At 43.2% G+C, this 22,797-nt stretch overlaps 1 pseudogene; it reads right to left on the reverse strand.

Annotated features, from left to right (window-relative positions):
* The window catches only part of LOC115197287 (proline-rich protein 5-like), a 76,933-nt pseudogene that overhangs the window by 23,310 nt on the left and 30,826 nt on the right, over nt 1-22,797 (reverse strand).

Consider the following 22,797-nt stretch of genomic DNA (forward strand, 5'->3'; position numbering starts at 1 on the left):
CTAAGGAAAAAAAATTATGGAATCCATTTTAGAATAAGGCTGTAACGTAACAAAATGTGGAAAAAGTCAAGGGGTCTGTGTGCTTTCCGAATGCACTGTATGTATTGTCATAAACAATTTAATTTGAATGACAATATTCACCTGCAGTAGGAACTGACTTGGTGAAGTCCACAGGACAATAAATGAACAAATTTAACAACCATGTCTTTTTCACTAACAAATACAGTCATGGCTGGTATATCTGCAATTCACCCGAAAAGGCAAGGCACCTTGGGAAATTATATTGGAGGCGTGGCTTAGTGGGGCATGACTTTCAGTTAGTTATTTTTGGCTACCAGTGAGTATAAGCGTTGTACCAGTTGAAGTGGTGTATGGTTATGTTAATTAAAGTTGAGCATGTCTGCTGTCAGTTCTGAAGTCTTTATAAATGCTTATATAAGATCATTCGACAATAGGAGATCCCGTACCGGGAAGAAATTAAATATACTTTCACCTCTGTGTATATTACGGTGTAGTAGGATTGGTGCAGACCAACAACCAGACCAGGCATCATCAAGACCCAAAACAACACCCACCTGAGCAAGATGGCTGGGATGAACCTAGGAGCGATGCGCTGCTACAACACGGTGAGGCTAAAGCTGATCCCCAACAAGGAGGCTGCTGAGGACGGAGCCACCAATCGCTGAGTAGCAGCAACCATAACCGCCAGACCAGAAACTATGACCCACCTGGAATTCAGCAGGAACTGCCTGGTGAAACCCCAGGGGCCACAGTAATCATTTGAAGCTAGTTTCAAGACCCCCCAGTCACTAGAACAGTTTTGGTAAAAATTCAGAAATTGCAAAGATTCAGCCTCATTTAACAGAATCAGAGCATACCTCCTTTCCAACACAGAATCCAACGTAGTTACAGTACGGTTAACAATGAATGCATCCAGGACTATGACACGCATGTTTGGATAAGCAGGTTTGCCACCCTCAAGTCAGTGGCTAGGAGGGTCCTGGACTGGGGCACAAAAATGGCTGGTCCAGTTAAGACCACACTCAACCTGAGTGGGCAGAGTCCAACACCTCCCAAGCACCATCACGCTGGGGAACAACAGAGGCTCCGTCCACTACTACGGCATGACCAAACTGTGCAGGAACTGGACCATCTGGCTGCAGCTTGCACAGCCATCATCTGCAAGATCTGTAAAGACAAATATCCCAACTCAGACTGTACCTCCACACGCCCCTGCAACCTGGGAACTGTTCCTATGCCGGCAGGGCAAGGGCCAGCGCCACCAACCCTAACCCAAATCCCAACCACACCAGACAACAACAATGAAGACCCAGATCCAGACCTTTCCACATGTAATGCCCAACCCACTTCCCGATATGTTTCACTCCTGTCACCACCCAAGACCCTCCAGAAACAGCCCCTACCCCTGCCGGCCCCTCTCTCTGCCCCATCCCAACAAATCCCTTCCTAGCCACCTCCACCCCCATCAAACCCCAGGTCAAAAATGACCAAATGATAACTCCTCCCCCTGCTCCTTAGTGGCCCAGATCCATCCTCCTTAGCCCTCCCTACCCATAATCCCGCACAGCAGCAAGCTAGCCTCAGCCCAGACCCCCCGAACCCTCCAAACCATCTTCACCCCTCCCAGCACCCTCAATTCTATCACCAAGTCAGTACAGGGGGCCACGAGGTAATCAGTGGGAGGCATGCCAAGACCTGTGAACAGCCAAGAACCACCCAACAACACAAATGACCCGCTAGAGGCCCCTCATCCACCTCTGCAATGAAATGATCAAACACAGACCTGGTTCAGACTAACGATCACACCTTCAAGTGTGGACCCATAAAGACACTGGCCCAGTGTTTAACACGGAAGAATTTGCTGTGTATGATTGACTCAGCTCTCTGGCCTGTTGGTTTTCTTCTATAGTGTGTGATATGCGTGACTTCAGTTGTTTACTGGGCTGTAATCGAGGCTGACATGACAGAACTGACAGCTCTGGTCTGGTCTGGACTGGAAAGATAATGAGATATCTGGCAAGACCACATGGCCTCCCACAAACACACACACACACACACACGTGGCAGATAAACGCCATGCTAACAAACAGATGTGTGTGTTTTCTTGTGTTTAACTCACCTGACGCCTTCGTTGAGGACATAGAGTTCATTGTCAGCCAGACCTTTCTTCTGGAAGACGGCAATGACAGCATTGTGGATGCTAGTGGACACACACACAAACATCAACATGTACCACTCATATTCCATTTGCCCATTAAATGATATTTAATATTCATCTCAAGCACAGACAACATGCATGGTCTGGCTACAGCATACCTGTTCCAGGTAGCGTTGGCCCCAGCCCTCTTCTGTTTCTCTCCTCTCTCCTCCGGTGATCCCTTCTCACTCTTTCCTAGCTCACTAAGACTGGGAGAGCTCATCAACTTCAGCCTGTGCAGAGTTCTCATGACGGAAGAGAGGGAGGGAGAGAGAGAGACAGCAGACTAAGCATTGAGCTACAGCAAAGACTAGAAACTGAACAAGAAGGAGATAATTCAAATAGGGGAATAGAGAGAGGAGCGGGGGTGTGAAGAGAAGCGAAGAGTATGAACCAAGAGTTTAAAGTGAAAGACGGAAGAGAGACTGTGCATCTGGACGAGGCAGAGACCAGAGCAGAAGACTCAATGAGACACTGAGGAGAAGAGAGAGAGAGAGAGGGGTGAGGGGAGGAGGAAGAAGGCGGGGCCATGGTCTGTGACTATTGCTTATTGTCTGAGGACTCAGGAGAAAAAAAACAATACCATTTCCTTGCTCCCCCCTCCCCTGGCTGGAGCGGAATTAGTGGAATGGTATCAAATACCAAATTTCCATGTGTTTAATGCCATTCCATTTGCTCTGTTCCAGTCATTATTATGAGCCGTCCTCCCCTCAGCAGCCTCCACTGATACATGCAGACATACAAATACAATAAATTCATTCACAGCACAAAATTAAATGCATATGCATATGGGACCGCAGAGAAAGGGAACTAATAAAATATTTTTTTGCTGTTTACCTGATAGTGACACCATGAGCTTAACAGGAAGAAGTCTAGCTCTTTGACAACAAAAACAGGGACAGGAAACAGTGACACAATAAGGCACAATGAGAGACGGTTTCCTGCATGGTAAGAGATGTATCGCGGGACAAAAGATGAAGCGAGACAAGCTAGGATAAAGGAAGTAGCCTCGCTAGGCTTCTAGGCTCTCCTGTTAGAAGCATAAGACAGTTTGAGGTTAACAACAGATCTTGGATCAGATTACCCAACCCCCAATCGTAACCTTAAGCGGTAGTAGGATGAAAACGATCTGACCCTGTATCATTGGTTATGGGCAACATGGCCGGGAATGAGACGAGAAAGCAATGCTCTGATGGGAGAAGGACTAAAAAGACAGAAGTGGAAATTACCTCACAGAAAAGAGATAAAATACAGTGATATGATTAGTAAGGGCAGTTAAAGGGTTGAAGTCTGGTTGGTTAGAAGGTTAGAGGTTGTCTGATTGGTGAAACGGATTGAAAATGTGTATTCTGATCGGTGGAGTGGTTAAAGTACAGTGTGAATAAATGCTTGTGTTTCTGGTCAAACCCACACAGTCCAGGAGAAGTCTGCTGACACCAGACCACTGAACAATAGACCTCTTCAACACCCCACTCCCACTCTCACAGACACAGGAACACACACAGGCATGGAGTACGCATAGGCATTTGGATAGACATAGAAACAAGCTCATACACACCAGCATGCACACACACATGCGTGCACACAAGCACACACACACTCACACACAAACACTACACACACAGGGTGTAACCACATTTTCTGTGCTGTTCTGATCTCTCTCTGTGTGTGTTTCACTATACCTCACCCACAAAACCCCACACACAGTTTCTTCTTTTGATTACTCCCTTTAGCCATTGCTGCAGAACTTTTCAGTATTAACTGATGAAACAACTCAGCAATGTTGCGTAAGGCCAGCAAAATGTTACACACAGTCAATGGGTCAAAGTTCAAATACCCATTAGCCAATAGGCCAGATGTGTTGCACATTTATACAATCCTTAGAGGGAGTAGGGACAGGTGGGTAAGGATTGGATAACTATAAGCAATATGGTCAAATCTTACCCTTTGACATGCAAACTGGAGTTTCTGCCCTATCGCTTACACGCATCATTTTTTTTCAAGTTTCCAGTTATTGCATGTTAGGTGTACCATTGAGATGGTAGGGCAACTCTCCGTAGTATCATCTGCCATCCACTACATAAGGAATCGGGCTTGGGGTTGATTTCAGACTGGCTATAGTTTTATGACCACCCTGAATGTTAATCCTTGGAGTTAATCCTCACCTCCTGATTGGATGATCACTATTGTCCACATCATGGCTTGGGGGCGGGGCTGAGAAGGTGGTGAAGTTGAGTGACAGGGGTCGGGGGGAGGGGCGAGAGCCATGCCGCCGACGGAGTCCATCCAACATCTGTCAAAGGAAACATTGAGAAAACAACAACATAAAAATAAACCAACAAGAAACTTCAAGAAACCCTTGACTCGCCAGGGTCTTTCTATTCAGGGTGGGGTCAGGGTGCAAAGTGACAAAGCATGCTCAGAAAGAACCATATTATACAGAACAGGCAGTCCTCTTCGTCATGTAGAATAAGGAATTAATTGTATCTGTCAACTTAATATTTTATAGATTATTATTATTATTATTATTATTGTCACAGCAGCTAGCCAACCAAGAAACATTCAACACACGGAAAGAGAGAGAGAGTAGTCAAAACCACAATGAACTCTGAATGGCCTCTTGATACTGTTGATGTAGCAGCCTATCATTTGAGACGTGGAACAACAGTGGAATTTTGAAATCAAAAGGGTGTGTAAGGCTTACTCAATACACACACACACACACACACACACACACACACACACACACACACACACACACACACACACAGGGCCAGTTCCAGGCATAAGCGACATAAGCGGTCGCAAAATGGGTAGAATTGCAAAATGGGTAGGTTTGCAGGAAATTAGTTGTAAAATTGCACATTACTTCTCTCCGCCCATGGCAGAATGTAGAATTGCAGGATTTTTTTTTTAAATGTCCTCTCCACCATCAAGAGGGGGGGGCCCACAATTTGGCTGTAAAAAAATACCAAATAAATACCATTGCTAAATAATTTATGGAAATACTTGTAGATGTAAATACATTTGAGCTCATGCTTATTGGTCTAAAGGTCAATTTGCATAATTTTGTGGAATTCATTTTTTTTTTTAAGTACCTTTATTTAACCAGGTAGGCTAGTTGAGAACAAGTTCTCATTTACAACTGCAACCTGGCCAAGATAAAGCAAATCATTGTGACACAAACAACAACACAGAGTTACACATGGAATAAACAAACATACTGTCAATAATACAATAGACAAAGTCTATATAGAGTGTGTGCAAATGAGGTAGGATAAGGGGGGTGAGGCAATAAATAGGCCATAGTGGTGAAATTATTACAGTATGGAAAATTAAACACTGGGGTGATAGATGTGCAGAAGATGAGTGTACAAGTAGAGATACTGGGGTGCAAAGGAGCAAAATAAATAACAATATGGTGATGAGGTAGTTGGATGGGCTATTTACAGATGAGCTATGTACAGGTGCAGTGATCTGTGAGCTGCTCTGACAGCTGGTGCTTAAAGCTAGTGAGGGAGATATGAGTCTCCAGCTTCCAGTGATTTTTGCAGTTCGTTCCAGTCATTGGCAGCAGAGAACTTGAAGGAAAGGCGGCCGAAGGGGGAATTGGCTTTGGGGGTGACCCGTGAAATATACCTGCTGGAGCGTGTGCTGTGGGTGGGTGCTGCTATGGTGACCAGTGAGCTGAGATAAGGCGGGGCTTTACCTAGCAACGATTTATAGATGACCTGTAGCCAGTGGGGTACCCAGGTGGAAAGCATGGCCAGCCACAGAAAAATGCTTATTGAAATAGTAGCGCAATTATCGTAGATTTATTGGTGGTGACAGTGCTTCCTATCCTCAGTGCAGTGGGCAGCTGGGAGGAGGTGCTCTTATTCTCCATGGACTTTACAGTGTCCCAGAACTTTTTGGAGTTAGTGCTACAGGATGCCAACTTCTGTTTGAAAAAGCTAGCCTTTGCTTTCCTAACTGCCTGTGTATATTGGTTCGTAACTTCCCTGAAAAGTTGCATATCGCGGGGGCTATTTGATGCTAGTGCAGTACGCCACAGGATGTTTTTGTGCTGGTCAAGGGCAGTCAGGTCTGGAGTGAACCAAGGGCTATATCTTTTCCTGGTTCAACATTTTTTGAATGGGGCATGCTTATTTAAGATGGTGAGGAAAGCACAATAACCAGGCATCCTCTACTGACGGAATGAGGTCAATATCCTTCCAGGATGCCCGGGCCAGGTCGATTAGAAAGGCCTGCTCGCTGAAGTGTTTTAGGGAGCGTTTGACAGTGATGAGGGGTGGTCACTTGACCACAGACCCATTACGGACACAGGCAATGAGGCAGTGATCGCTGGGATCCTGGTTGAAGACAGCAGAGGTGTATTTGGAGTCCAGGTTGGTTAGGATGTTATCTATGAGGGTGCCCATGTTTACGGATTTGGGGTTGTACCTGGTGGGTTCATTAATAATTTGTGTGAGATTGAGGGCATCAAGCTTAGATTGTAGGATGGCCGGAGTGTTAAGCATGTCCCAGTTTAGGTCACCTAACAGCACGAGCTCAGAAGATAGATGGGGGGCAATCAATTCTCATATGGTGTCCAGGGCACAGCTGGGGGCAGAAGGTGGTCTATAGCAAGCGGCTACGGTAAGAGACTTGTTTCCGGAGAGGTGGATTTTTAAAAGTAGAAGCTCAAATTGTTTCGGCACAGACCTGGATAGTAAGACAGAACTCTGCAGGCTATCCCTGCAAATTTCTTGTTGGAAAATGTTATAGTTATATCCTAATCCAGGATTCAGACATGGCTACGACATCCAGTTTGGCAGTGTGCGCAAGGGCAGTGAATAAAACAAACTTAGGGAGGAGGCTTCTAATGTTAACATGCATGAAACCAAGACTTTTACGGTTACAGAAGTCAACAAATGAGAGCGCCTGGGGAATGGGAGTGGAGCTAGGCACTGCAGGGCCTGGGTTAACCTCCACATCACCAGAGGAACAGAGGAGGAGTAGGATAAGGGTACGGCTAAAGGCTAAAACAACAGGTCGTCTAGTACGTTCAGAACAGAGAGTAAAAGGAGCAGATTTCTGGGCATGGTAGAATAGATTCATGGCATAATGTACAGACAAAGGTATGGTAGGATGTGATTACAGTGTGACGATGAAAGAGATATTGTCTCTAGAAATATAATTTAAACCAGGTGAGATCACCGCATATGTGGGAGGTGGAACTAAAGGGTTAACTAAGGCGTACTGAGCAGGACTAGAGGCTCTACAGTGAAATAAGGCAATAATTACTAACCAAAACAGCAATGGACAAGGCATATTGATGTTAGGGAGAGGCATGTGTAGCCGAGTGATTATATTAGTCCAGTGAGTGGCTTCAGGCAGCTAGTGGGCCAGGGCTAGCAAGCTAGCAGAAGGGCCTTTGAGGGACGTCGCAAAGGAAGAAAGTCTGTTGTGGCCCCCTCGTGTTGTTACGTCGGCAGACGTATCAGCAGGGCTCCGTGTGGTAAACCAGGCCAATTGGCAAAATAGGTATAGTGGCCAAAGAATTTGTCCGATGGGCCTCTTAAGCTAACAGTCCGATGTGCTCTAGACAACTAGCAGGCTAGCGGATGGGCATTCAGGGGACGTCGCAATGGAGGAGCCAGTTGAGAAACCCCCTCGGGCAAATCACGTCGGTAGTCCAGTCATGATGGGTCGTAGGGGTCCAGGCCAATCGGCAAAATAGGTATTGAAGCCCAAGGAGTGGCTGATCGACCTCTACGGCTAGCCGGGAGATGGGCCTATCAGATGGGCCTAGAAAGGCTAGCTCCAGGCTAATTGCTTGTTGCTTCGGGACAGAGACGTAAGCCAGGAGTGGGCACTCGGATAGCAGCTAGCTAGTTGCGATGATCCAGGTGAAAAAAGTTCAGAGCTTGCGGTAGGAATCTGGAGATATGGAGAAAAATAAGTCCAATTTGCTCTGGTTTGAGTCTCGCTGTGCAGACTGGCGAAGGTAGCTGATGACTGCTAGCAGTGGCTAGCTGACTACTAGCTAGTAGTGGCTAGCTTCTGTTGGGGGTTCGGGTTCAGAGGACGGATCAGCAGGGCTCCGTGTGGTAAACCAGGCCAATTGGCAAAATAGGTATAGTGGCCAAAGAATTTGTCCGATGAGCCTCAAGCTAACAGTCCGATGTGCTCTAGACAGCTAGCGGGCCGCGGCTAGCAGGCTAGTGGGTCGGCATTCAGGGGACGTCGTGAAGGAGGAGTCTGTTGAAAATAAAAACCTCGGGCGGAATTACGTAGGTAGTCCATTTGGCATATGTATTTTAATTAGCCTTCATGTATCTTATTTATCTAACACAACTATTACACACAGCATACAAAGTATATTTTGATTATTTCTCATGCAGCTCCTCAGCTGGTTGCTGCTGGAGTAAAACGTGCTTTTATAAGCCCATTCATTGCGCAACAATTTTAAATGCAATCGCATGTTAAAAACTGTTTTGGTGCACGATTAAAAAGAGCTACTATATTTTATTTCTCAACTGATCATTTAATGCCCGCCTCCAATTCACCATTTAAGTGCAGGCAACAGACTATCAGCGCATCAACATGTGAGCTGGAGGCATACTTAATTGTTTGAAACCGGCAAGTTTTACTTCATATTATGAGGCATGTCTACTTACCTGGCTTCAAAGTAGCCTATAGGTAAAATCCGATGATGGAGGCAATTATTTTATAAATAGCCTACTTCATAGGCAGCATCTGTGTTTCAAGTTTGTGGAAGCGTACAATTTATCCTACAATTCTACCTATCTGCGTACTAGTTATGATTCAATATGCGCATTTTCATGGAACAGTTTCATTTCAATGATAATGTTTTCATTTCTACAAATCACTGTCACTTGGTTAATCATACAAATCTACATTAAAATGATAAAAATCAACTAAATTCAACTAATGCGAGACCACCAGCCTCTGCCATATGGACACATGATACACCTTGATCCATTGTCAGCTAAAGAAAAGGACGCAAGGAGCTCATAGCCTATAGGCCAATGCAGCAGTAGGCCTATAACTTGAATTGTCAACTAAGTAAAAATACATAAAGCCGACAAACACAGTGGAAAATATTATGAAAATTAAGTTTCTTCAATCGCATTAATTTCTCTTCTCAGCCTCTCTGCCTCCCTTTCTATCTTTCTTGACTTGAGCTATCGCTACAGTGAAGTGAAAAATGTGTATCAAATCAATTATCAACTGTGTCCGGCCTGAAGCTTTCGCTAGCAAACTTGCAACATCTTATCATCTAGCCTATTCCAGGCCCTTCGTGTTTCTCGTGCCAGTGAGCTCAGGACAGACTGTTTTTGCCCAAGGGACAAGTGTTCAGGTATTTTATGACGTTTACACTGGATATATGGGCTCATCAGATAATGATATTTTGCTCTTTCACATCAAGGCTTGGTGATAATGAATGGGGAGATTGTTGGAAAGATTTTTCAAATAGCCTACTGTGAGCAACTATAGTTCTAGTGGGCTAAATAATAATTCGCAATTTATGTAAAAAAAATACAAATAAATAATGACTACGTTGACTTTCCTCCATTTCCACACAGCAGGCCAGGTAGGCTACTTCTATGAGTTCTTAGGGATGCTGCACTCCCTCAACATTAAGAGGAGTGAGAAAACAGACACGTGCTCATTGCTCACATGGAGCACTCCAAACAAAATAATGAAAATAATTGACAAAACTTGTAAATTATTGACAAAACTTGTAAATTATGGTTATGAAATAAACCAAAACGTGTTTATCACAAGTGTAGCAGGTTGTGAACTCCGCAAACATCGTTTCCACACCGAGAATGAGAACAGTAAATGGCTGTAATTAATACATGCAGTAACATAAATTAATGTAACCAAATGACGGGGATTAAAGGTATATTTAATATTGGTTACATATGTAAGGGGGAGTTGCTTAAAAAATCTATAAAATGTCAAACAATTCACAAAATGAAACAATGAATGCGCAAGAATTGATGGAAGACAGCTGAGCCATTCTGGAAAGAGACTTGCCTATACTGTATCTTCAACACACACCCCCTCCCCTTCTTCTTGTCTCAACATTTAAAATTATACTCAAAACACATTATCTTCACACATACTTTAGATGCTTTTCACTGACAGCCACAACTCAATAATCAGCTAGGTCTATTGCCACACGCTATGCCCAAATTGCGTGCTTCCCAAATAGGCATAAGCCTATGAGCTTGTGATTTGAAACAATACACAGCTATTTTTAAAAAGAAGCTAATGATCCTCGATTCCTCTGTGGCTAAGTCATGCTTTCTGGTGAAGTATTTTATTTATTTCTGTATAATTTTGGCAAATGTATTTCAATTTACTACCCTAGCACATTGGACCTGCCGCTATGCCATTTCTGTCCTGTTCTATTGGTTCATACTTTATTTATTTGTCCAGAAGCTAAAAGCAATCCTAGTCATATCAGCAACTCATTCTTGTGGTTGTATCTTTAGATTCCACTTCTTTCTAAGTTTCTAACGGAGATTTTCATCTCTGTCAAATACAGAACCGCTCTCATTTTGGCAAATGTTTGAAAATTACGTTTTATTGGCTGCTTCATTACAGGAATTGCATGTTCTGTTAAGATGAATTACCATAATCTAAATGTGATTTCTGTCATTCTGAGCACCGTGGGTGGACGCGGGTCCGGTACATCTCTCACAGAGTGAAAATTACACCATGACATTCAGGGAGTCTCTATTGAGTGCACTGCTTGAATACATTTTTATGGGCCTAATAATAAAGACATCATTAAAATGGTAAAAATATATTACCTTTAATTGTGGTATGAACACAAACACTCAAGATATTTTCATCTGATTGTCAAACAAATCACCTCAAAAGTAGGCTACCTGGCACCTACTTCAAAAGTAGCTCAGGCAGTGCATGTTCATCCACTCCAAAATAATACCATCACCCAAACTGCATGCATACTTGCCATTTGATCAATGGAAATAGACATCTGTTACAAAACACCAAAAAGTGTTCCTAATGACATTCAATGGTTGTCATTGATTAGGCATACATAAATTGATGCGTCTTGCTGACAAATGTACCTTTTTTGTAGTCTGAAAGTCGGGACACCTGAAATGGGGCTAAAACTGTCCCGGGAAAAACGGGATGGTCACCCTAACACACATGGTCAACTTACTAGACTAGGCTACAATGTGTATTACCAAGAACTTCAAACAGGCCTACCGGTAGCCAGTGATGTAGTGGTGAAAAAATAGGTGGTTAAACTCTGATTGCTGGTTGTGGTGAAAAAAGTAACGCTCCCTATACTTTCAATGCATACTTTCTTGTTGGCCGGCTAAGGAGTATTGGTGTCTCTGAGGGGTCTTTGGCCTGGTTTGGTAACTACCTCTCTCAAAGAGTGCAGTGTATAAAGTCAGAACATCTGCTGTCTCAGCCACTGCCTGTCACCAAGGGAGTACCCCAAGGCTCGATCCTAGGCCCCACGCTCTTCTTAATGTACATCAACAACATTGTTCAGGCAGTAGGAAGCTCTCTCATCTATTTATATGCAGATGATACAGTCTTATTCTTAGCTGGCCCCTCCCCAGATTTTGTGTTAAACGCTCTACAACAAAGCTGTCTTAATGTCCAACAAGCTTTCTCTGCCCTTAACCTTGTTCTGAACACCTCCAAAACAAAGGTCATGTGGTTTGGTAAGAAGAATGCCCTTCTCCCCACAGGTGTGATTACTCCCTCTGAGGGTTTAGAGCTTGAGGTAGTCACCTCATATAAGTACTTGGGAGTATGGCTAGACGGTACACTGTCCTTCTCTCAGCACATATCAAAGCTGCAAGCTAAAATTAAATCTAGACTTGGTATCCTCTGTCGTAATCGCTCTTCTTTCACCCCAGCTGCCAAACTAACCCTGATTCAGATGACCATCCTACCCATGCTAGATTACGGAGACGTAATTTATATATCAGCAGGTAAGGGTGCTCTCGAGCGGCTAGATATTCTTTACCATTCGCCCATAAGATTTGCCACCAATGCTCCTTATAGGACACATCACAGCACTCTATACTCCTCTGTAAACTGGTCATCTCTGTATACCTGTCGCAAGACCTGCTGGTTGATGCTTATTTATAAAACCCTCTTAGGCCTCGTTCCCCCTATCTGAGATATCTACTGCAGCCCTCATCCTCCACATACAACACCCATTCTGCCAGTCACATTCTGTTAAAGGTCCCCAAAGCACACACATCCCTGGGTTGCTTGTCTTTTCAGTTCACTGCAGCTAGCGACTGGAACGAGCTGCAACAAACACTCAAACTGGACAGTTTTATCTCATTCTCTTCATTCAAAGACTCAATCATGGACACTCTTACTGACAGTTGTGGCTGCTTTGTGTGATGTATTGTTGTCTCTACCTTCTTGCCCTTTGTGCTGTTGTCTGTGCCCAATAATGTTTGTACCCTGTTTTGTGCTGCTACCATGTTGTGCTGCTGCTATGTTGTGTTGCTATCATGTTGTTGTCATGTTGTGTTGCTACCATGCTGTGTTGTCATGTGTTGCTGCCATGCTATGTTGTTGTCTTAGGTCTCTCTTTATGTAGTGTTGTCTCTCTTGTCGTGATGTGTGTTTTGTCATATATTTTAATTGAATTTATTTTTAATCCCAGCCCCCGTCCTCGCAGGAGGCCTTTTGCCTTTTGGCAGGCCGTCACTGTAAATAAGAATTTGTTCTTAACTGACTTGCCTAGTTAAATAAAGGTTAAATAAAATAAAATAAATGCAGGTGGGTAAACAGTGTTTACTTGCGTTTACCCTCCACTAGACCTACACCACTGCCGGTAGCCTACCCTCTCAGCCGAGGCAATTTTACACACATGAACACACGTAGAACAGGTAGCCTACATTCAATATAATACATGAGTTGAATCAAAACATGTTTGAATGCTTCTAACTGAAAGAGCCAACTATAGGCCCACTGTCATTAACGTACTTGTTGGATGGATCGGATGCGCATTGGCGTCTAGCTGTAGGCTAGTTGTCTAGTGATATTGTCGACCATCATCAGCTGATCCAGGAAAGAAAACAAATATTGATAAAAAATAATAAAGCTAAATAAACGGTCTGCTACTTCTGGCCACAGATGGCACGGAGAACACCAGTACCTGCACGCACCTGAAAACGAAGTAATGAGCGCTCTAAACAGCTGACCGACAAAAGCAAACAATGATAAATCAACGGATAAATCTAATGTATTGGAATAAAGGCTATTTTTATTATGTCAAACAAATGTACAAAGAAAAATCGATGCATAAAGGAGCTCAGATGAGAGGATGAAATTCAGCACTACTGAGTGGACAGCGCCACCACATAGAAATAAATGGTTTAAACCATGAGAGAGAGGTGGGGGGCGCTCGTTTCATTTGGAAGCTTTTATCTTAATATTTACCACTGCATTTTAAAAATAGAAAAATTGTTAAATGTAGAGATATTTGAGATTCTTCTAAGTAGCCACCCTTTGCCTTGATGACAGCTTTGCACCCTCTTGGCATTATCTCAACCAGCTTCATGAGGTAGTCACCTGGAATGTATTTCAATTAACAGGTGTGCCTTGTTAAAAGTTCATTTGTGGAATTTCTTTCCTTAATGAGTTTGAGCCAGTCAGTTGTGTTGTGACAAGGTAGGGGTGGTATACAGATGATAGCCCTATTTGGTAAAAGACCAAGTCCATACTATGGCAAGAACAGCTCAAATAAGCAAAGAGACATGACAGTCCATCTTTACTTTAAGACATGAAGGTCAGTCTATCCGGAAAATTTCAAGAACTTTGAAATTTTCTTCATGTGCTGTTGCAAAAACCATCAAGCACTATGATGAAACTGGCTCTCATGAGGACCGCCATAGGAAATGAAGACCCAGAGTTACATCTGCTGCAGAGGATAAGTTCATTAGAGTTAACTGCACCTCAGATTGCAGCCCAAATAAATGCTTCACAGAATTCAAGTAACAGACACATCTCAACATCAACTGTTCAGAGGAGACTGCGTAAATCAGGCCTTCATGGTTGAATTGCTACAAAGAAACCACTACTAAAGGACACCAATAAGAAGAAGAGACTTGCTTGTGCCAAGAAACACAAGCAATGGACACTAGAATGGTGAAAATGTATTCTTTGGTCTGATGAGTCCAAATTTGAGATTTTTTGTTCCAACCGCCGTGTCTTTGTGAGACACAGAGTAGGTGAACGGATGATCTCTGCATGTGTGGTTCCTACCGTGAAGCTGCCTGCTTCATTAGTTGACTGTCTCCTGCATTCTCTCTCCTCGTGAATTAAGTAAAAATGTAACTTTTGCATTAATTAGGTGGGGTAACTTCCTTCTTGAGATATTTCTTTTGGGACATTTTGCATCTCGGGTCTGTGATTTTTAAATTATTATTACTATTACTTTTAATATTCATAATACATTTTGGGGGCTTTGGGGTGCCGAATAATATTGCTGGTGGCCTAGATTTGGCCCGCGGGCCACCAGTTGGGGAACCCTGTGATAGCCCAATCAGTCTTATGTAGGTTATGTTCGTCATTTTCCCATGGAAATATCAAGTTCATATTCGCAAGATTGGGGAAGTAGGCTACTAAAGACATGTATACCTAAAAAAAAGATTAAAGCAGGGACAAATTAATTAATTAAACACAAAAGATTTCCAAAGACAAATATTAAACCAAACTGTAGCACTTTAGAAGAAGAAAAAGCAGTCGAGAGAGAATGCAGGAAACAGTCAACTAATAAAGCAGACAGTGGACCATTTGGTGGTGCTGAAATGTAAAGCTGCAACCGTAGCACAAACAATAGGTCTGGTGGTCTGATGTTCTGTTGCGGAAAATATAGCTAACTTGTTATGCAAGGGGCGCACAGCAACAGATGGAATGAAACTACACCAGTCGAGTAATTAATTTAAACAATCATTTTTATTGGTGGAGAAATTACAAGATTATGTTATAATACTGTAATTGCATCAAATGGTTGTTTCATGCAACAGAATAGAAGGTTCTTATAACTCTATTGTGTCTGTGTGAACTGAAAGTGGGCCTCTGGGAGATTTAACACTGACAGTTATCCCTCAGCTGCTTGATGAAATCTTACATCACCTCTGTGACAATACTGCGGCCTGGTCCCTCTGCCTGTTGTTTCTTCAGTGTGCTGAAGTGCAGTAGCCTGCCAGTCCAAATCGAACAACTCAAGCTTCCTAGTAAAGGCCTCAAGTTCTTCCACCACGTCCAGAACTGTTTTCCCTCTTCCTTGTACCTGCAGATTTAGCCCATTTAAGTGACAGAATATCACCAAAAAAAGCAACACTGGAGAGGAATTCCTATATTTCCAGAATACGAAGGTGGTCAGCTGTTGCACTCTTTTAGATTATTCTGAGAAAATCCACAACCTGGTCATGCAGCTCACAGAACTGCTCCAGCGCTTTTCCTTTACTCAGACAGCACACGTTGCTGTGAAGCAGGAGATCATCGTGGGTGGCCTCCTCGGATTCTGTCACAAGCTTGCGGAAAAGACGGTGTTGGGTGCTTGGTAAAGGTTGCAAGATTGAATCCCTGAGCTGACAAGGTAAAAATCTGTCGTTCTGCCCCTGAACAAGGCAGTTAACCCACTGTTCCTAGGCCGTCATTGAAAATAAGAATTTATTCTTAACTGATTTGCCTTGTTAAATAAAGGTAAAATAAATAAAACCCTGACAAAGTTGATTATGCTGCATTACTTTATCCATCACATATTTTAGCTTGCCGTTTAGTCTGGTATAGGGCTGTTACAGTGAACGTATTACCGCCACACCGGCAGTCACGAGTCATGATGGCAGTCAAATTCCATGTGACTGTTTAGTCATGGTAGGCTTCTCCAAGCTCTGATGCTGCTGATGGTCATTAGTAGTCTACCAAACTTGCTACCTGTCAGGTACTCAGCATTCTATTGTCCCTCTAATCACTCTGACATCAATGCAAATGTGATCGAAAATCTAATCAAACACTTCATGAGATCCCATGAGCTCATGTTGATCCCATCAGCTTTCTATAGGCTATGCAATTGCATGAGAATACTGTGTGATGGCCTTAATTTAAAAAGAGGAGGTTCCCAACAGCTTTGTATAAGCTAGGTCTACTATATTTATTTCTCAACCTTCCTAATATTAAGCACATTGCATCTCTTTAAAACAGGATTATATGAAAATTAACCATGGGAAAAGCGTCCTCCATTCGCTATTTAAGTGCAGAGATTACATGTATTTTTCCCCTGGCCCCTGTTTCGAGACACGTTCATGATAATGGTCCATTCTAAATCTAAACAAATTTCACACATATATTATTTAGTATATGTAAAGACAAGATTAAATCAAGAATAGTCTGATCGGTGACAATATTAGCCAATCACTTGTGAATGATATATTATCACTTGTGAATGATGCCCAGCTTAAGTCAAACAGTGCATGGTTTTTTGCGAATTTTTCAAATCATAGTCACACACCTCAAGTAGCCTAGCCAATAGACCTATATGTTTTGATAAGGTTTATTTCACAACTAAAGTGGCCAAATAACTTCTTAAAATTAAGCACATTAATCCGCTTTACAAGCGGTGTACAGCCTAACTGGAATACATACGCAGCACGTGAGTTTCATGTTTGGGGAAGAACATTTTCAACATAAAAATGCACCTTTATAATAAAATAATTACATGCATAATCTCATTTGTGGTCACTTTTGATAATGGTGTTTTCCTGCTAATGGAACATTTGTGCTTATAGCCTACTACCGTGTGCGCATTGATGCACTTATAATGTGAAGAAATAGCCTAATAGTTCATCAACATTTAAGCTAAATGTTCTCATCTGTTGCATCAGGCTCATTTCTTAATAACAGTTTTTTTGATGCTAGCGGTTGTATTAATTTGGGAACTATCGCATCCCGTACCTGTCCCCGGCTAGGTTTGGAATATTTATTTCTTGCACAGAATAGAATAGGTCAACTTTTGTACTATGGGGGATAGTAGATTGACATAGGCTAGTGCTTTTGCTGCCGAAAAGTAAATATGAACAGTTCTTCCAATATCGTCAATATGCGCCTCGGAATTGGATAAGGATGCACACAGTTGCGTCCCCGATGTGTCTGTCTTCACTTGTAGCCTGTAGCAAAGACCCGATTACATGACTGAGAGCCATATGAGTGAGAGGTGCACTGGCACACAGCATGAAGAAGGCAATTATAATTATTATCCACCTGGCCTGCTCGCCTCCCTACCTCTGAGGAAGCACAGTTCCCGCTCAGCCCAGTCAAAACTGTTCGCTGCTCTGGCACCCCAATGGTGGAACAAGCTCCCTCACGACGCCAGGACAGCAGAGTCAATCACCACCTTCCGGAGACACCTGAAACCCCACCTCTTTAAGGAATCCTTCTAACTCCCCCCCCCTTAAAAGATTTAGATGCACTATTGTAAAGTGGTTGTTCCACTGGATATCATAAGGTGAATGCACCAATTTGTAAGTTGCTCTGGATAAGATGCTAAATGACTTAAATGTAAATGTAAAATTATATTCAGCCTAAGTGCATAATGGCCACTGGCAGCAAAAGGCATGGATATTTTTAGGGGGATTATGGCCACACAACGGGGATGGAACCGGGAAATTTGAGGCATTATCTTGCAGTTAACACTTGCATCGGGCCACTTTGAAAGTACCATGCTTTCTTGTCTCAAAAGTGGTTGAAAGTTTGCTTCTGTATGCATTTCTCTAGCGCATCAGTATGTGTGGTGTGTCGTGCTGGGCGAACGGGACAAATGATGGCGTGTGATAAAAACCTTATACAGTGCATTTGGAAAGTATTCAGACCCTTTCCCTTTTTCCACATTTTGTTAAGTTACATTTTATTCCAAAATGATTCTTTTTTAAATCATCATCATCAATCTACACACAATACCCAATAATGACAAAGCGAAAATAAAAATCTGAAATACCTTATTTACTTAAGGTAGTATTCAGACCCTTTGATATAAGACTCGAAATTGAGCTCAGGTGCATCCTGTTTCCATTGATAATACTTGAGATGTTTCTATCTGATTGGAGTCCACCAGTGGTAAATTCAATTGATTGGACATGATTTGGAAAGGCACACACCTGTCTATATAAGGTTCCACAGTTGGCAGTGCATATCAGAGCAAAAACCAAGCCATGAGGTCAAAGGAATTGTCCTGTAGAGGATTGTGTCGAGGCACAGATCTGGGGAAAGGTACCAAAAAATGTCTGCAGCATTGAAGTCCCCAAGAACACAGTGGCCTACATCATTTGTAAAATGGAAGAAGTTTGGACCGGCCAAATTGAGCAATCAGGGGAGAAAGGCCTTGGTCAGGGAGGTGACCAAGAACCCGATCGTCACTCTGACAGACCTCCAGAGTTCCTCTGTGGAGATGGGAAAACCTTCCAGAAGGACAACCATCTCTGCAGCACTCCACCAATCAGGCGTTTATGGTAGAGTGGGCAGACGGAAGCCACTTCTCAGTAAAAGGCACATGACAGCCCGCTTAGAGTTTGCCAAAAGGCACCTAAAGGACTCAGACCATGAGAAACAAGATTCTCTGGTCTGATGAAACCAAGATGAAACTCTTTCGCCTAAATGCCAAGCGTCATGTCTGGAAGAAACCTGGCACCATCCCTACGGTGAAGCATGGTGGTGGCAGAATCATGCTCTGGGAATGTTTTTCAGCGGCAGGTACTGGGAGACTAGTCAGGATTGTCATACCCAAGAAGATATATTTGTTAACGTTGCTTTGTCATATGGGGTATTGTGTGTAGCTTGTTGAGGAAAAAACACTATTTAATACATTTTCGAATAAGGCTGTAACGTAACAATATGTGGAAAAAGTCAATGGGTTTGAATACTTTCCGAATGCACTGTAGCCTACTGTGCAATTTATTTAATTTAGGAGCTAAAGGTTGTCAGCACCGTGTTTCTAATTCGGATTGACAATTATCTTCTAAATTTATTTGTGTGGTTACAATGTCATCTTTAGTACACAACATTTTCTGGTTTGCAGAGAAATTTATTGAAAGAGAGAAATGAAACTAGAACGACATCTAATAGATCTACCTTCTAATTTCAGATGCTTTCTAATTTCTGATGCATGGATTTCATCAATGTATTTTCGCTGTTATCAAAATAACTAATGGTAAGTGCATACAGCCACTCATCCTACTTGCTTCATAGTGTGTGTTCACTACATGACAGGCACGAGCGCGTAGATCTCTTGCACTAAACGTGTATTTTGTATTTGTATTCATTAAGGATCCCCATTAGCTGCTGCCAAGGTCCAGCAACATTAAGGTAGTCATATACAATTTAAAATATTACATGACATTACATTTCATGACACTTTATCCAATACATTTAGTGTGTTCCCTCAGGCCACTACTCCACTCTCACATATTTACAATACAACATCCATGTGTACATGTGTGCAGAGTGTTTGTCTTGACATTTTAACGTCATCAGAGCACAACGTATGTTTGTTATTGTTGAACGCTGTCAAACGCCAAAACCTGAACTAAAGACCTTGGTTTAAAAGCTGACAGTGTTTTTATGTACTTCTATTTTACTTTGAATTCTGCGGCTCTGTTGGTCTAAATTTCTGTGAGTGCTGCTATCTGTCCCGGGATCCTGCCAGATTCCGTATAGGGGGTGAAATGCGAAAGCCCAGCTAGCCTAGCTGGCTCGGCGGTCTTAAAAGGAGGCCGCTATTGAACGTTTCCTGCGTTGCAGGAGCTGTGGTAACTTTGTTTGTTCCGGGACAATGTGGACCGCGCTGACTTTGAATGGAGCAACTGCTTGCTTGCGGAAGACTACAGGAGCGAAGTAGCTACTCTTAGCACGCAAGTAGCAAACCTACATAAGCTACTGGGGATCCCACGCCCACCTACTTTTTCTTTTTCTTTCACCCCAGTAGCCGAACGCCGCTCTGGTCTGGCGGAAGTTTTGCCACCATGATGGCTCTCCACAGCCGACTGGCCGGTGCTAGGCAGGGTTCCATCCCCGAAGGTGTCTCCCCCTTCCCTGGAGAACGGAGCTGATCTCGACCCAACCAGCCAGCCATGGAGGTACGTTACTCGCCGTGGAAGTCGAAGAAGGCATCCTCTGGCAACGGGGGTCTCCATGGAGATGCTGAGCCCGGAACTGACACAGACCAGAAACAGCTTTGCCGCCCTGGATCCAGAGGTTCCAGCGCCTTCGTCCTATGTGGCTTCCCCAGATCCGGAGGTACCTGCGTCTTCGTCCTCGGTTCTGTCTCCCTTTCCAGTGGCTTCTACCTCGGGTTAAGATCCTCGGAGCTCCCAGCCTCACCAGACCGTGAGGCTGCCTGTGACACCGGCCAATTCAACATCACCAGCTGTCATCATAGGCAGTTCTATGGTGAGAAGCATCTCGGTCACCAAGGCAAAAACCCTGTGCTATCCAGGAGCACGAGTACAGGACATAACAAGGCTGCTTCCGACTGTCCTACCACAGATGCCAGGAGCTGACACTGTCGTAGTCCATGTGGGGTCAAACGACATCAAGAGGGCTAGCTTGGAAATTTGAAAATTGATTTTTAAGAACTGATTTTAGCATTAAAAGATTCCAAAAAACGGTCAATAATTTCAGGTCCAGTACCATCGTTGGGCCGCGGGTGTGAAAGATTCAGCAGACTGCTAGCATTACACATCTGGCTAAAAGACTACTGTATCTCTGCTAGAGTCACTTTTATTGATTACTTTGACTCCTTCTGGAAACAGAATATACTCTACAGGAATGACGGAGTCCATCCAAATCATCTTGGCTCCTGGACTCTGTCCACACATTTCAAGGCTGCGTTGAAACAATGACTGGTAAATGATCCAAGACCAGCTCAGTTCATCCCTACCATTGTGACAATGAGTCGTCATAATGCTGCATCAAATGTAAATGATCTTAGGGGCATTGGCATACACAATGTACAGTAAGTCATTTAATTGATGTACCCCTAATTGCACCGCATACATCTGTTTATCCTACAGCTATTGTAAGCAGTAATCATGAGCCTATAAACCAGAGTTACACTGTTAGCACTGAGACAGTGTGCAATAGTAGGAAGACCACTTTATGCAGCTCACCCTGCACTATCAGCTCCAACGTGAATAACATGAGTAAGTCTACCTCTGATAACTTTCCCAGTAAAGCATTCAAAACAATCAAGCAACCCATAAAAGTGCTAAAAAAATAGCCCACATTAACATTTGTAGTCTAAGAAACAATTTCCATGAAGTCAATAACTTGCTTGTAACAGATGACATTCATATTCTGACTATCTCTGAAACTCACTTAAATAATACCTTTGATGATACAGTGGTAGCAATACACGGTTATAACATCTACCAAAAAGACAGGAATGCCAACGAGGGTGGTGTTGCGGTCTATATTCAGAACCACATTCCTGTAAACCTTAGAGATTATCTAATGTTAAATACTGTTGAAGTAATATGGCTACAGGTTCATCTGCCTCACCTAAAGCCCATTCTTGTGGGAAGCTGCTATAGACCACCAAGTGCTTACACTCAGTATCTGGATAATATGTGTGAAATGCTTGATAATGTATGTGATATCAACAGAGAAGTATATTTTCTGGGTGATTTAAATATTGACTGGCTATCATCAAGCTGCCCAGTCAGGAAAAAACGTCAAACTGTAACCAGTGCCTGCAACCTGGTTCAGGTTATCAGTCAACCTACCAGGGTAGTTACAAACAGCACAGGAATTAAATCATTGTCACGTCCTGACCAGTAGAGGGTGTAGTTGGGTCAGGACGTGGCAGAAGAGAAGTGTGTAGGTTGGTTTGTTTCGTTTATTTTGGCCGTGTGGCTTCCAATCAGGCACAGCTGTAGAGGGTTATTGCTGATTGGGAGTCACACATAAGTAGCCTACTTTTCCTTTGGGGTTTGTGGGTAATTGTTCTTGTTACTGTGTTAAACGTGACAGGACTGTTTTGGTTGTCTGTTTATTGTTTTGTATTGTATAGTGTCCGTTTGATCATTAAATATATGACAAACACTAACTCCGCTGCATTTTGGTCCACTCTCTCTAAAGATAGCCGTTACAGAATTACCCACCAAACCAGGACCAAGCAGCGGAGGAGGAAGGAGCAACAGGAGAATAGCTTGATGGACGCATGGACATGGGAACAGATACTGGACGGAGAGGGACCATGGACTCAGGCTGGGGAGTATCGCCTCCCGCAGTGGGAGATTGAAGCGGCGAGAGCGGAGAGGCGATATTATGAGGAGAGAGAGCGCAACAAGAATGAGAGGCAGCCCCAATAAAAAAAATTGGGGGGGGCACACGGGTCGGAACCAGACCAAGTCGGGTTGACATTAGCTAGCTACATAGTTGTCTTTGCTGTCTTTGTATCTAAGATAATTGTGTAGTTTAGAGTAATTATCGAGGTTAGCTAGCCAGCCGCGACGCCTTGTCCAGACTCCAGACTTAGTCAACACACCTAGTCA

The sequence above is a fragment of the Salmo trutta genome, chromosome 7 (assembly GCF_901001165.1).
Source record: "Salmo trutta chromosome 7, fSalTru1.1, whole genome shotgun sequence".
In the NCBI taxonomy this organism is placed as follows: Eukaryota; Metazoa; Chordata; class Actinopteri; order Salmoniformes; family Salmonidae; genus Salmo; species Salmo trutta.